Source organism: Phyllostomus discolor, chromosome 13, assembly GCF_004126475.2.
Source record: "Phyllostomus discolor isolate MPI-MPIP mPhyDis1 chromosome 13, mPhyDis1.pri.v3, whole genome shotgun sequence".
Classification (NCBI taxonomy): Eukaryota; Metazoa; Chordata; class Mammalia; order Chiroptera; family Phyllostomidae; genus Phyllostomus; species Phyllostomus discolor.
In genome coordinates this window covers 19,775,604-19,789,541 of record NC_040915.2, presented here as the reverse complement: position 1 = coordinate 19,789,541, position 13,938 = coordinate 19,775,604, and the positions used below count along the sequence as shown (strand labels likewise).

General features: G+C 44.3%; 1 protein-coding gene across 2 annotated transcripts in view; it reads left to right on the top strand.

Annotated features, from left to right (window-relative positions):
* The first annotated feature begins 289 nt into the window (after positions 1 to 289).
* HTR4 (5-hydroxytryptamine receptor 4) overlaps positions 290 to 13,938 on the top strand; it is a 120,140-nt gene continuing 106,491 nt past the window's right edge. For both annotated transcript variants that reach the window (XM_036013939.1, XM_036013938.1), the window contains exon 1: positions 290 to 353. The gene's annotated coding sequence lies outside the window, so the exon portion shown is untranslated. The remainder of the gene's footprint in view (positions 354 to 13,938) is intronic.

Below are 13,938 nucleotides of genomic sequence, written 5' to 3'. Positions count from 1 at the left end.
GGGCCGGGCCCCCGCGATCCCCCGCGTCCCGTGGGGGCGGCCGCGGGGACCGCTCTGGCTGGGGGGCTGCCGAGTCGGCGGGGCCGGCTCCGCCGGCCGGGGAGGAGGACTATGCACCACGAACCCAGGTGAGCCGAGGCGGGGGCCCTGCCGCCCGCAGCCGGGGGCCCGCGCCTGGAGCCCGGCGGCCTCCCTGTGCGGGGGCTGGAGCCGGCACCCGAGGGGGCGGCGGGGAGGGCGCAGGCAGCGGCTGGGAGCGCAGCAGCGGCGGCGAAGGCAGAAGCTCGGCTCCGCGGCTCCGGGCGGCCGCTCCAGTCCTCCAGGGCGCCTTGCTCCGTCGCCTCAGGCAGCGGGTAGGTGCGGCCGGTGCGCGGGGGTCTGGAGCCCGGGAGCCCACGTGTGTCGGTGGGGTCGCGGTGGGGGCGGGGTGGCGCGACCCGGAGAGGGGCTCGGGCGCTCTGGATTCCGGAGCCCGGGCTTTGCCGCAGGGATGGGCTGCGCGGCGGCTCAGGTTGTAGGTGGGCTGCTGCCTGTGCAGGACCCGTCTCCAGCGTGGGACCACTGTAGGGTTGGGGCTAGTGCCCTGCGCTTGGGTACGTGAGTACTCATGGAACTGCTTGTGTGTTCACTGACTATGGCAGGTTGTGTGTGTAAGGGCGTGTGTGTGTGAATGAGAGAGAGAGAGAGAGAGAGAGGGAGAGGGAGAGAGAGAGAGAGAGGCACGTAGGCTGTGCATCCATAATGTGTGTGTAACTAGATACATGTGGACTGTGTGGATGGTCCTGGGTGTGTGGTGAGTGTACTCTGTCTAACTGTATGAGTGTGTATGTGACAAGATATGCGTGTCCTGAGTGTCTAACTGGCTGTGTGGGCACGCTGTGCTGCATGAAGCGTTCCGTCACTGATGTACTAGCGTCCTGCGGGTGCCTTTCACAGAATCCCAACCCCAATTTAAGATGCATTCCCCCTCAGCTTGCTACCCAGTGTGTGGCACCGTGCTGATGGCTGCCTTTTCGAAGTGGCGGCTGGCAGAGGTGGGGAAGTCATGGGCATTGGCTGATTTTGCTATAGAGTTCAATGTTAAGAAAAAAGGATGGTTTGGTTTTCTGTTTAGTCTATTAAAATGTACCAAAAAATCTTTCCTAGGGTACAGATTTGCCATAAACCAAAGCTGATGGGAGGGCACTGTGGCAAGTTTGCCCTCCTTGTCTTTTATGACTGCCAGGGTCATAAAGCTGTGGGTGAGTCTGGGGGGCTCTGGGTGGTGTTCCCCCCCGTCCCCTGTAGCATTCGTGAAGAGGGAGAAGTTGGCGCGTGCTGCCAGGGAGCACAGGTGTTGAAGGAGAAGGACACTGGTGATGGATGCGGTGCCCTAGACTCAAGGAAAAAGTCAGGACAGGCCGCGAGGCTCCTGGAGCGCTGAGAAGCAGCCCTCCGCTAGGAAGTGATGAGTGTGGGGGAACAATTAGTAAAAAGCAAAGAGGGTTTGCAGCATTCTCAAGGCACCTTTTAATCTTATCTTTATTTTCTCCATGTACCCTTACCCTAAATTAATTCTCTCTTGTGTTTGCATCATTTCCTCCCATGGGAAACATCTTTATTATAATTATTATTATACAGTTGAGCGGGCTGTCATTCCACTGAAGCGTGTCAGGGTTAGCAGGCGCTTCCGGAGGGCCCAGGGCCCAGGGCAGAGGGGTGCTCTTGGTACCTCTGAGTTGTCTGGATTTTATTCCTGAAGCTGCTCCTTCTAAGGGCCACAACTGCCTCGTTCGTAACCAACAAATTAAATATGTTTTCTTCCACTTGAGTTCGACTGGACCTCCCACACACTGTTCGCCCCTTCTTCTTCCTCCCCAAAGAACAGCACCTGGAACCCAACCCAAGCAACCTGCTGCCCCAACCCTCCTCCTGATTTCCCCATCTGTTATCCAACCACCAACACCCTCTGTGTCGCCTCGCTGGTCACCTTTCTGTTTCTCCTCTTCCTTCATCAGTAGTGGCCACAGGTTAACAGGGAGGTTTTATTCTTTTTCCCTCAGTACTTCTTGAATCTTTTTTTTTAATGTCCACTGCTACCACTCTGTCAGGTGACACCCATATTCAGGGATTTCTAGAAATAGCCCTGATAGTAGCACTGTCTGATTAATCAGTTAAATAACTATTTGGGAAGGATCTAGACCTTCTGATGGTTGTAGCATTATGTGACCTACGTGGAGTCTCTTGGCCATTCTAAATCTCCGTTTCCTCATTTGTGGAATGTGGCGAAAGATTTCAACTACAACCCAGTTGCTAGATCATTTCCAAGGATTCTTCCAACTTTAAAATTCTCTAGTTGTCATCGATGGTCTTTGTTTTCGCAGGAAACATTTCTCCTAAGGCCTTAGGGCTACCTTCTAATATCTAACCATCTTTTTCAAAAATTCTATTTGTCATTAAAGAAAGGAAATAGGCAAAGGGGAAAAGGGTGAAAGTGTCCCGTTGACTTAAGTTTGTGGTTGAGGGTTAACTAGATATGTCAAGCTTGGGAGTTGGAGGAATCTTAGACGTCACCCATTCTCTCCTCCCATCAAGTGCAGAATCTTCCATGCCATTGCCTTTGTGAAAAATGAAAGAAAAGTGTGTCAAGTGTTATTAAGATAATGTCCCCTGATGTTATAACTCAAGGTCTCTCAAACCTCTGTATTTTTGACATTTTGAGGTAGACAATTTTTTTCTTATGAGGCACTGTCTTGTGCCTCATAAGACGTCTAGCAACACCTCTGGCACCCATTTGATACCAGTCCCAAGCACCAGTTGTGACAACAAAAAATGTCTCCAGACATTATGAAATGTCCCCTTGGAGGACAAAGGCCCCCCCACACCTCAGTTCCTGTTGCAAACCACTGTGCTGTAATTCAAATACAAGTCTTGTGGCCTTGTCCAGTAGCACCTTACAACAAAGTGTTGTAATAAACCAGCGAATTGCTGCGCTGCTAGCCGCTTTTCCACCGCCTTCCGTCCTGGCCACCCTCACACATGGGTGCCTCCTGCTTTCTTACTCCCCTGATGCTGTGCCTGGAAACTTTAAAGATGCTGCTGAAAGCTGAAAAGCGTTTGAGAGACAATATAATGATAATCGTAACATCTCACATTAATTCAGCCCTTGATATGTGCCAGACGTGGTTCTGAATGTTTTCCATGGACGATCTCATTTAATCTTCATTAAGAACCGTAGGAGAGAGATGCTTTGATTCTCCCCATTTTAGAGATGAGTAACCCAGCTGTACAGAGGTGGTGGAATCATGTGCTCAGGCTCTCTCAGCTGGGGAGTGGTTGGAGCTGGGGTTGGTTGATGCGTTCTCTGACTCCATATTCTGACCTGCTTTCCACAAATGGGACCTTGGTGTGACAGGGTGGAAACAATCTCAAACATCATCTCATTCAATTGTGGAACTATGCCTCATCTACAAAGGCTAGAGACTGTGAGGTTAGCAGTTGCATTTAGTTGAAATAATGTGGTTTCTCCTTCTATTGTCTTCTGAATTCAGGTTATTCAGAAATAGCTCCGAGGCATCTGTAGGGTGAGAGCTGTAGGGGCTGAGTTGGGTGAGTTAGAGGAGAGGGGCTCAGGGGAAGGGAAGGGTGGTGAAAAGGAGCAAACAATGAACGAGACGGTTCTTTTTCCATTAAGTCCTTGCCATCATCTAAACTTTAGCTATCTGTTCTACCAGTGAATGTGAAGTTGCCATATTTTTATCAACTCCCTCCTTCTGTTTTCTTCTTGGCCTATCCCTTTCATTCTTCCATTATGCATGCTGTTTTTATACTACACAGGCAGGAGGAAGTGGTACACCTATGGACAGAGTGAACTGTAAGTGCAATGTACTTGTATGGACAGGGTAAGAAAGACTACCCTACTAATAACTAGTAAGTTTGAAAATCCAAGGCATGCCCTAGGAAGGCTGGCTGTTGCCTCTAAGACCCTGTATCAACAAATCCACAGGTCTGGTGGCTGCCAGCGAGTAAATAGTAGAGCCTTGGTTTTGCAAGCCTCAGAGTTTGGTCAAGACAGTGGTTCTCAAACTTTGGTGAGCATCAGAATCATCTACAGGACCTGTTAAAGCAACGTGGCTGGTCTCCACCTCCAGAGTCTCTGATTCCTTGCTTCTGGGTTAGGATCTGAGAATCTGTATTTCTGACAGGTTCCTAGGTGATACTGATGGCGCTGGTCTAGAGACCAGAATTCAAGGACCACATGGTGAAGACCTAAATAAGTGAAGGTCACCGCCCACCTACCTGAGATTATTTGTAAATAAAAGAGATCTTATTTTTGAGATAATTGAGCATTTGGATTTATGAGAAGCAATGGATAGGGCAAGATAGAAAGAACAATAAATGCTAAGGACTAGCTGACATCTCTCGGTAAGCATCTGAGCTTTGCCTCTCAGTTTGAGTTTCAGAAAAAACCTTTGCTTTTTCTGCTTTGGATTAATTCTGATCTCAGATCTTTCCCACCCCCACATTCTCAATTTGAAAGATAGAATTTCTCATGAGTCACAGGATAATCCAAATAAAAAGTTCTTTAATATCTTGCCTATTGCCAGATAAATTCTTACTGGCCCCCTATATTAAAAAATGTATGTTACCTGCCCATCAGCTTTTGTTTCCTATATAGTTACTTTGTATTTCTTTCTCTTTCAAATCAATATCAGCACCTAGAAGAAACCTAACAGAGACTCAAGCCAGACATTTATATGTAACTGATTAAATGTTTTAAAGTTTGAAGCAGAATAAGTTTCTTTTAAAACCAGATTTCAAACTCAATCAACCCTTCTTCCTTCTTTAAAAAATTTTTAATAAACTTTATTTTTTACAGCAGGGAAATTTGGGTTCACAGCAAAATTTATCAGAGAGTGCAGAATTCTTGTATACTCATATCTCCTACCCCAACATAAGCAAAACCTCCCCTACTACCAACAGCCTGCCCCAGAGTGGTACATTTCTTACAACTGATGAACCATTGACATGTTAATATAACTCAAAGTCCATAGCTTACATTATGATTCACTCTTGGTGTCGTCCTATGTCCTATATGTTTCTGACAAATGTATAATGACATGTACCATCATTACACTATTGTACAGAATAGTTTCACTGCCCTAAAAATCCCCTGTTCTCCATCTATTTATCAGCCCTTGTTTTCTAACCCTTGGAAATCACTGATTTCTTTTTTTACTGTCTCCATGGTTTTGCCTTTTCCAGATGTCATATAGTTGGTATCATACAGTTAATAGCCTTTTCAGACTGGCTTTTTTATTCAATTAGTAATAAAGTAAGTTTCCTCCATGCCTCTTCATGGCTTAGTAGTCCATTTATTTTAATGTGGAATAATATTCTATTGTCTGAATGTACTATAGTTTATCTGTTTATCAACTGAAGGACATCTTGATTGCTTCCAAGTGTGGGCAACCCATCCTCCTGACCTGCATCGTCCAAGCTGCCTGACATCTGACTGGTAACTGTCCTGGGCCAGTCCTAGGTTAACAATGCAGAATTTAACTATGCTCAAGATTGTGTACTTTACAATAAGAACTCTTAACTTTTCTTTCTTCTTTAGAACACTTCTGGATTTTTGCCTAATGATATTTCCGGTTTACAGACCCTAAGACCCTTGAATAAATCTATCACATATTTCTAGCCCAAACCTCCAGACTGCCTTTGGGTTCATTCAACAGCTCCCATAGACATCCATGAAGAAGTTTTTGTGCGGACATTCATTTCAATTTGTTTGAGTAAATACCAAGGAGCACAATTGCTGTGTCCTATGGCAAGAGTACGTTTAGTTTTGCCAGAAACGGCCAAGCTGTCCTCCAGAGTGGCCGCAAAGTTTTAGGTTTCCGCCAGCAGGGAATGAGAGTTGCTGCTTCCCCACATCTCCCACAGCGCGCGATGTCACCAGTGTTCCGGGTCCTTCCATTCCGAGGGGCTTCTACTGGCATCTCATCATTATTTTAATTTCCATTTCCCTAGTGACATACAGTGTTGTTGCTAGATTTTTATGTGTTCACTCAGCCTGAGAAGACTCTCTTTAAATTTTTTTTAATTGTGGTAAAATACATATAACATAGAACTTACCATCTTAACCATCTTTTAACTGCACAGTTCAGTTGTGTTAAGTACGTTCACATCATGGCACAACCAATCCCTGAACTTTTTCATCTTGCAAAACTAAAAGTCTATATCCATGAAACAATAACTCCTAATTTCCCATTCTCCACAGCCCCTGACAACGGCCATTTCACTTCTTGTTTTTATAAATTTGACTATTCTAGATAAGTCGTGTAAACACTGTATTTTTTTAATGACTAGGTTGTTTTGAAGGGAAGCAGAATTTGTCACTTCAAAATATGCCTTTTTGGGATATTGAGTATTTTAGCCTGACTATTATTTTTTTAACCAATTTATACTTCTTCATCCCTTCACTTTTTCATCCATCTTCCCAACCCCTCCCATCTGGCAACTGTCAAAATGTTCTCTCCACTGACGAGTCTGTTTCTGTTCTACTTGTTCACTTTATTTGCTTTTTAGATTCAATTGTTGATAGATATGTATTTATTGCCATTTTATTGTTTATCTTTTTTATCTTTTTTTTCTTCTTAAAGAAGATTTTAACACATCATGTAATACTGGTTTGGTGGTGGTGAACTCTTTTAGCATTTTCTTGTCTTGGAAGCTCTTTATCTGTCCTTCATTTGTACAATAAATGAAAATTTTGCTAGGTAGAGTCATCTTGGTTGTAGCTCTTTGCCTTTCATCACTTTCACTATTTCTTGCCAATCCCTTCTGGCCTACAACGTTTCTATTGAGAAATCAGCTGACAGTCGTATGGAAGTTTCCCTGTAGGTAGCTTTTCTCTTGCTGCTTTTAAGATTCTCTCTGTCTTTAACCTTTTGTATTTTCATTATGATGTGTCTTTGGTTCATCTTGTTTGGGAGACTCTGCACTTCCTAGACTTATACTTCTATTGCCTTCACCAGGTTGAGGAAGTTTTCTGTCATTGTTTTTTCAAATAGGTTTTTAATTTCTTGCACTCCTTCTCCTTCTACTGCTCCATGGTGTGAATGTGAGTGTGCTTGACATTGCCCCAGAGGCTTTTACACCACCCCCATTTTTTAAAATTATTTTTTCTGTTTTACTCTTCCGATTGGGTGTTTTTGCTTCCTTATATTCTAAATTACTGATTTGATTCTCTGCTTCATCTATCTACTTTTGATTCCTTATACATTATCCTTCATTTTCAGTTAGTTTATCCTTCATTTCTGACTGGGTATTTCTTATGGTTTCCATGTTTTTTAAATGCTTTTGAAGTTCTCATTAAATTCATTGAGCATCTGTACAACCAGTTTTTTGAACTTTGCATCTTGTAGATTGCTTGTCTTTATTTTGTTTAGTTCTTTTACTAGAGTTTTGCTCTGTTTTCTTCATTTGGGACATGTTTCTTTGTCTCCTCATTTTGACAACCTCCCTGTGTTTGTTTCTATGTATTAGGTAGAGCTACTACCCCTCCCAGGCTTGGTAGAGTGGCCATATATAGTAGGTATTCTGTAGGGTCCAGTGGCACAGCCTCCCCAGTCACCCAAGCTGGGCACTCCAGGTGCACACACTCCCATGTGGGCTGTTCGCACTCTCTTGTTGTAGGTGAGCCCTGATTGCATTTGACACATCAGTGGGATGGATTTACCCCCAGGCTGATCAGTTGCAAAGATTGGCTACAACCACCTATCGCTGACCACCATGGAGGATCAGCTGTGCATGGGCCGACCCCATGGAGCAGGACTTACTTCAGCAGGGCTCTGGTACCCACTGAGTCCTCCCCTTGACTGTGTCACTTGTGGAGGCAGTTGGATAGTGCTTCAACGTGGTCTGAAGCTATCCACTGGGTGCACTGGCTCTGAGGCCTCCCAGGAGGTACAGGCCAAGGTCAGCTACCACCTGTGTTCTGCCTGGGACCTCCCAGGCAGAACTACAAAGCATGAGCTACAAAGCAATCTGAAGATGGCTGCTACTTGTACTGGGCTTGGAGGTGGTCAGGCAGGCCAATGCTGGCTGCTACTAGTGCTGGGCCTGGGGCCACTTAGCAAGAGCTGCAGGGTACACTGAGGCCAGGTGCTGCTTGTTTGAGGGATTCTAGCGAAGTCTCACTTTCTTCCTCCTTGGCTGTCAGCAGTCCTGCACCTAAACAAAGGGACTCCAAGTACTTACTCCAAGAGATCTGCAGGTTTTGAAACTGGATGCACTTTAAATGTTCATTATTTGCTAAGTACCGTATTTTTCGGACTATAAGACACACTGCCCGCCCCCCCTCCCCCCACCGCTCACCATTTGGGAGGAATAATGGTTGTTAATGTTGCTGTTGAGTTCTGTTTACATTTACATTGGTGAAGTATTATGTTATTTATGTTACTAAATATTTTACCACACTTTTTGCTTCAAATTTTTTTCCCTATTTTCCTCCTCTAAAACCTAGGTGCATCTTATGGTCTGAAAAATACAGTAAACACCTGGTCTTCTTTGATTTTTGTATCAATTCCTGAAAGAAGAAGTGTTTTTCTCATTTATAGATGGTGAAACCAAGGCTTGAAAACTTCGGGAAAACTCCTGTATTAGTTAGAAGGCTAATTGTATTAGTGAATAAATATTTTTGATTACACAAAATAAAAGTTGGAGCCCTGGCTGGCGTAGCTCAGTGGATTGAGCGTGGGCTGGGAACCAAAGTGTCCCAGGTTCGATTCCCAGCCAGGGTACATTCCTGGGTTGCAGTCCAGAACCCCCAGCAACCGCACATTGATGTCTGTCTGTCTATCTATCTATCTATCTATCTATCTCCCTCCCTTCCCTCTCTAAAAATAAATAAATAAAATCTTAAAAAAAAAAAAAGTTGGTACTGGCTTGCTTAAGCAAAAGTTGGGATTTGTTGGAAAGATAGTGGGGCTTTTGTTATGGATTCAAGGATGGAAACCAGGTCATTTCCAAAGAACTGAGCTCCAAGAGTTCACGATCTTTTCCTCCTTTCTCTGCCATGAATGTGACACATTCCCAGGAGTGTGACTCTTGGTTGATTCTCAAGAAAGAAAATCTGATTGGCCCAATCATTTATGGGCAAGAGGTCACAGCAGAAGTATCACAGTTGCCATTGGGTTCACTTTTGTCACTGTAGATATTCTCGGTAGAGGTGGCCTAATAGACACTTGAATGAATATCTCCTGTCGTCACACAACTAGTGTGGCAGAGACGGGATTTAATTTCAGGTTTGCACTCCAAATCCAGTGCTTGTCTCCTATCAAGGAGATGACTGATAGAGAAGCACATTAGAATGGCATGTAATAAAGGTAACCTGCCTTTGTTTTCATGGTCTCCCCAGATGAAGCATTTTTTGCATAGGGTCCTGCTGCGGCTCTTGGTACTTACCTCTTGGTTTCTAAGATGTCTGTGGCCGCACCCTGCCTCCTGTCTGTCCATCTGGTTTCTGTCTCGTGTGGCCCGGCTTCTCTTTCTGCTCATGCGGGGTCCTGTCTCCAGCTCACCTAGCAACTCTGACTCACAGACTGCAAGAGCTGAAAGGATCTAGTATCTTGTCCCATCTTGTACCTGTGCAGCAAATGACCAGTGGCAACGTGTGCCAGGCTCTTATGGCGAGCATTGCTGAAAGCTCCACATCTCAGCCAGCTCTCCTAACAAATGAGTCGTGGCCCTTTTGGGGTTTATTTTCCTACCAATTTATTATTTGAAAAGTTTCAAACAAAGACGTTGAAAGAATTGTATAGTGAGCACACACACAGTGACCGTGGAATTTCTACAATTAATGTTTACTACCTTGTTTTTATCTTGTTTCTATCTACCTCTCTATCCACTTATCAATCCATATTTTGATGATTTCAAAGTAAGTTTTTTATTCTTATTCCCATTTTTATCATTAGGAAACTGAGACCAAGATAGGTTATATGACTTGCCCAATGTCCCCACCTCATGAGGAAATGATGGAGCCCAGATTTATTCATTTTTAGTTTTACTTTTTTTTTTTTTCCCACCAAGCAGCATTGTATCTCCTGGAAGGGAAGAGGAAAGACTGACTCAAGGTCCATTAGTGGCAGGGCATCTGATTATCAAGCTCCTGAAGTTCCCATCGCCTTGACCCATGACAAGTAGTCTGCTTTCCAAGGAGGAGGAGTACTTCTCTTGCTGTGCAAAGGTCTGCAGATTCAGTGCTTTACAACCTACTCCAAGTCTCTGGAAAATCTGATTTTTGACATAGATGATTTTAGAAAATTAGTATACTCTTTCTTCCATCTCAACACTTGGAAATAACTTATGGAGATGACGGGCAGGGAAATTACTATTTGAGATTTTGGTATTCTTTTTAAAAAATATATTGTATTGATTATGTTATTACAGTTGTCCCATTTCCCCCCCTTCACTCCCCTCCACCCTGCACCCCGCTCCCACCCACACTCTCCCTCTTTAGTTCGTGTCCATGTGTCAAACTTATAAGTTTTTTAGCTTCTACATTTCCTATACTATTCTACCCCCCCGCCCCATCTATTTTCTACGTACCATCTATGCTACTAATTCTCTGTACGTTTTTCCCCTCTCTCCCCTTCCCACTCCCCTGTTACTAAGCCTCCACGTGATCTCCATTTCTGTGGTTCTGTTCCTGTTCTAGTTGTTCGCTTAGTTTGTTTTTGTTTTAGGTGCGGCTGTTAATAATTGTGAGTTTGCTGTCATTTTATTGTACATGCTTTTATCTTCTTTTTCTTAGATAAGTCCCTTTAACATTTTATATATTAAGGGCTTGGTGATGATGAACTCCTTTAATTTGGCCTTATCTGAGAAGCACTTCATGTGCCCTTCCATTCTAAGTGAAAGCTTTGCTGGACAGAGCAATCTTGGATGTAGGTCCTTACCTTTCATAACTTGGAATACTTCTTTCCATCCCCTTCTTGCCTGTAAGGTCTCTCTTGAGAAATCAGCTAACAGTCTGCTGGGCACTCTTTTGTAGGTAACTGTCTCCTTATCTCTTGTTGCTTTTAAGATTCTCTCCTTATTTTCATCTTGGCTAATGTAATTATGATGTGCCTTGGTGTGTTCCTCCTTGGGTCCAACTTCTTTGGGACTCTCTGAGCTTCCTGGACTTCCTGGAAGTCTATTTCCTTTGCCAGACTGGGGAAGTTCTCCTTCATTATTTGTCAAATAACTTTTCCACTTGTTGCTCTTCCTCTTCTCCTTCTGGTATCCCTATATTTCAGATGTTGGAACATTTAAAGATGTCCTGGAGGTTCCTAAGCCTCTCCTCATTTGTTTGAATTCTTGTTTCTTCATTCTTTTCTGATTGGATGATTCTTTCTTCCTTCTGGTCCACTCCATTGATTTGAGTCCCAGTTTCCTTCCCAGCACTATTGGTTCCCTATACACTTTCCTTTATTTCACTTAGCATAGCCATCGTTTTTTCATCTAATTTGCGACCAAATTCAACCAATGCGGTGAGCATCCTGATTACCAGTGTTTTGAACTGTGCATTTGATAGGTTGGCTATCTCTTCATCGCTTAGTTGTATTTGCTCTGGAGCTTTGATCTGTTCTTCCATTTGAGCCATTTTTTTTTTGTCTTGATGCACCTGTTACATAGTGAGAGTGGAGCCTTAGGTGTCCACCAGGGCGGGGCGACCCAGTCACTGGGTTTTGACGCTGTATGTGGGGGAGGGGTCTGAGAGGGAACAATGGCACTTGTTCTGCTCTCTGCTGGACTTCAGTCACTTCCGCCGCTTCCCCCAAGCAAGCTAGACCCTTCTGGTGCTGATTCCTGTGTGGGTGGGCTTGTGTACATTCTAGGACCCTGTGGGTCTTTCCAATGAACTCTCCTGTGAGGCTGGGAGTTTTTCCCAGCACCTCAACCCACACAGGTGTTTTCAAGCATTGTTTTGAGGCTTTATTTCCCCACGCTGGGACCCTGGGTTGCGGGGTCTGTTTAGTTCCCCAGTTTCACCTGCTTTATCTGCGTGCAAATGTGGGACCTCTCAGTCCACCAGCCACCTTGTGCACCACGTCTATCCACAGTCTGCCACCTTACTGGGTCTGCCCACTGCTGCCTTATGTGCTCAGGGTCCACCAGCCACCGCTTTGCTAAGACCCCTCTCCACCTGGCCACCCAACTCTGCCCCTCCTACCGGTTCAGATGAATATGTCTACTTTAACTTCTTGGTTGTCAGACTTCCATACAGTTCAATTTTCTGACGGTACTGTGTGTTTTTTGTTTCTAAATTGTTGTCCTTCTTTTGGTTGTGCAAGGAGGCACAATGTGTCCACCTAGCCTTCATCTTGGCCAGAGGTCAGGATCTTAAGATAACTTTTTGTAAGCTCGCAGGACTTTCACAGAAGTTATCATATTTAAATTTCATGAGGAGGAGCAGATCTGCAAGATAACTGCGCTGGATTTCTTAACCACACTGAACAGCTGGAGATCTAGGGCTTATAGAAGCAAAAGGAAGAACCCAAAGTCACATGGTGTTAAGAGTGAATTGGGTCTTGGTAAAAAAAAGACACACACACACACATATATATGTATATATATGTATATGTATATGTATATATACACACACAGACACAATTTATTTATTTATTTCAAGTTCCAGTAGACATTCTGTAGATTTTGAGGAGCTACAGAAGTATCTAGTTAATGAAATTGTACTGGAAATGTTGAGATAGGGGACTTTTGAGATCTGGATCCTTTATGGGATAACTTAGTGGTTAAAGGTCTGGGCTCTGAAGCCACTTCCTGGCATGGCCTTGGACAACGTCTCCTTTCTATGCTCTAGTTTCTTTATTTGTGGCGTGGGGACAATTGCAGCACTCCTTCAGAGCATGGTGTGAAGGCACAGGAGGTAGCATATGGGGAAAGTTTGGTACTGAGCCTGTGCCCAGCAAATATCAGTTATAGGACTGTGCCATTATTCTCCTCCCGCTCCCTCCCCAGAAGTCTTCTCTGTGTATTAAACGGGCCGCTCTAAAATCTACGTGTATAGTTCCATCTTGATCCTGAAGGGTTTGTTTGAGAACTACTGGGACATTGTGGGCAGCAGCCATTTGGGTCAATATCTTATTAGTTCATTATAATTATAAGATGCAGATTCTGCTGAAGAATTCTCATCTAAGCTGTAAATGGCCCAATTCCTGCGAGAGTTCACTGATATGCTTAATTAGATATGGTGATCAGCACATGGTATCTGAAGTGGAGAGTTCTGTATAAATTGTGTTCTCATCCAGGAGGCTCAGGAAAACTAGAGAAGAGTGAGAACAGAAAAGGGAAAATGCTGGCAGAGACTTTTCCCTTGGCATGCATGGCAAATTACTATATCTAGGTCTTCCAGGTGAAGAAGCATTTCAACAGATATGGGAAAACTCCTGAAGAGGATTTCAGAAGGATGTGCCCACCTGGGTGGATTGCACTCCATCCTTGTGGTGTTTCCCAGACTGCTCTTCATGAATCATGTATACCAAAATCCCTGGGACATTTATTGGTTCGAATGCAGCTTCCTGGACCTACTGATTCAGAGTACTTTGAGTGAGGCACCCAAATCCGCAATTTTGCAAGTTACTTTTAGGTATTCTAATGTTTGAGAATCACTGCAGTCTGTAGCAGAATTACACAAAGTTCAAAACAGTAACTTGGAAGACTTACTGAGGTGGACTGCAAATTTTGGTTTGACCTGTCCCCATCGCAGACCTCTGAAATCAGAGGTGACCTAACCCTTTGGGCATTCTCAGGCTCAGCTCTCAGTGGCCTTTTCCATGGTGAGGAGGCATAATTTCCGTAACCACATCTCAGAGCAGGAGAGATCAGCCCTGAGATGTGCAGCTGCCTTTGTGGGGAAGCGGAGTGGGAAACATGTGGCCTCCAATGAAT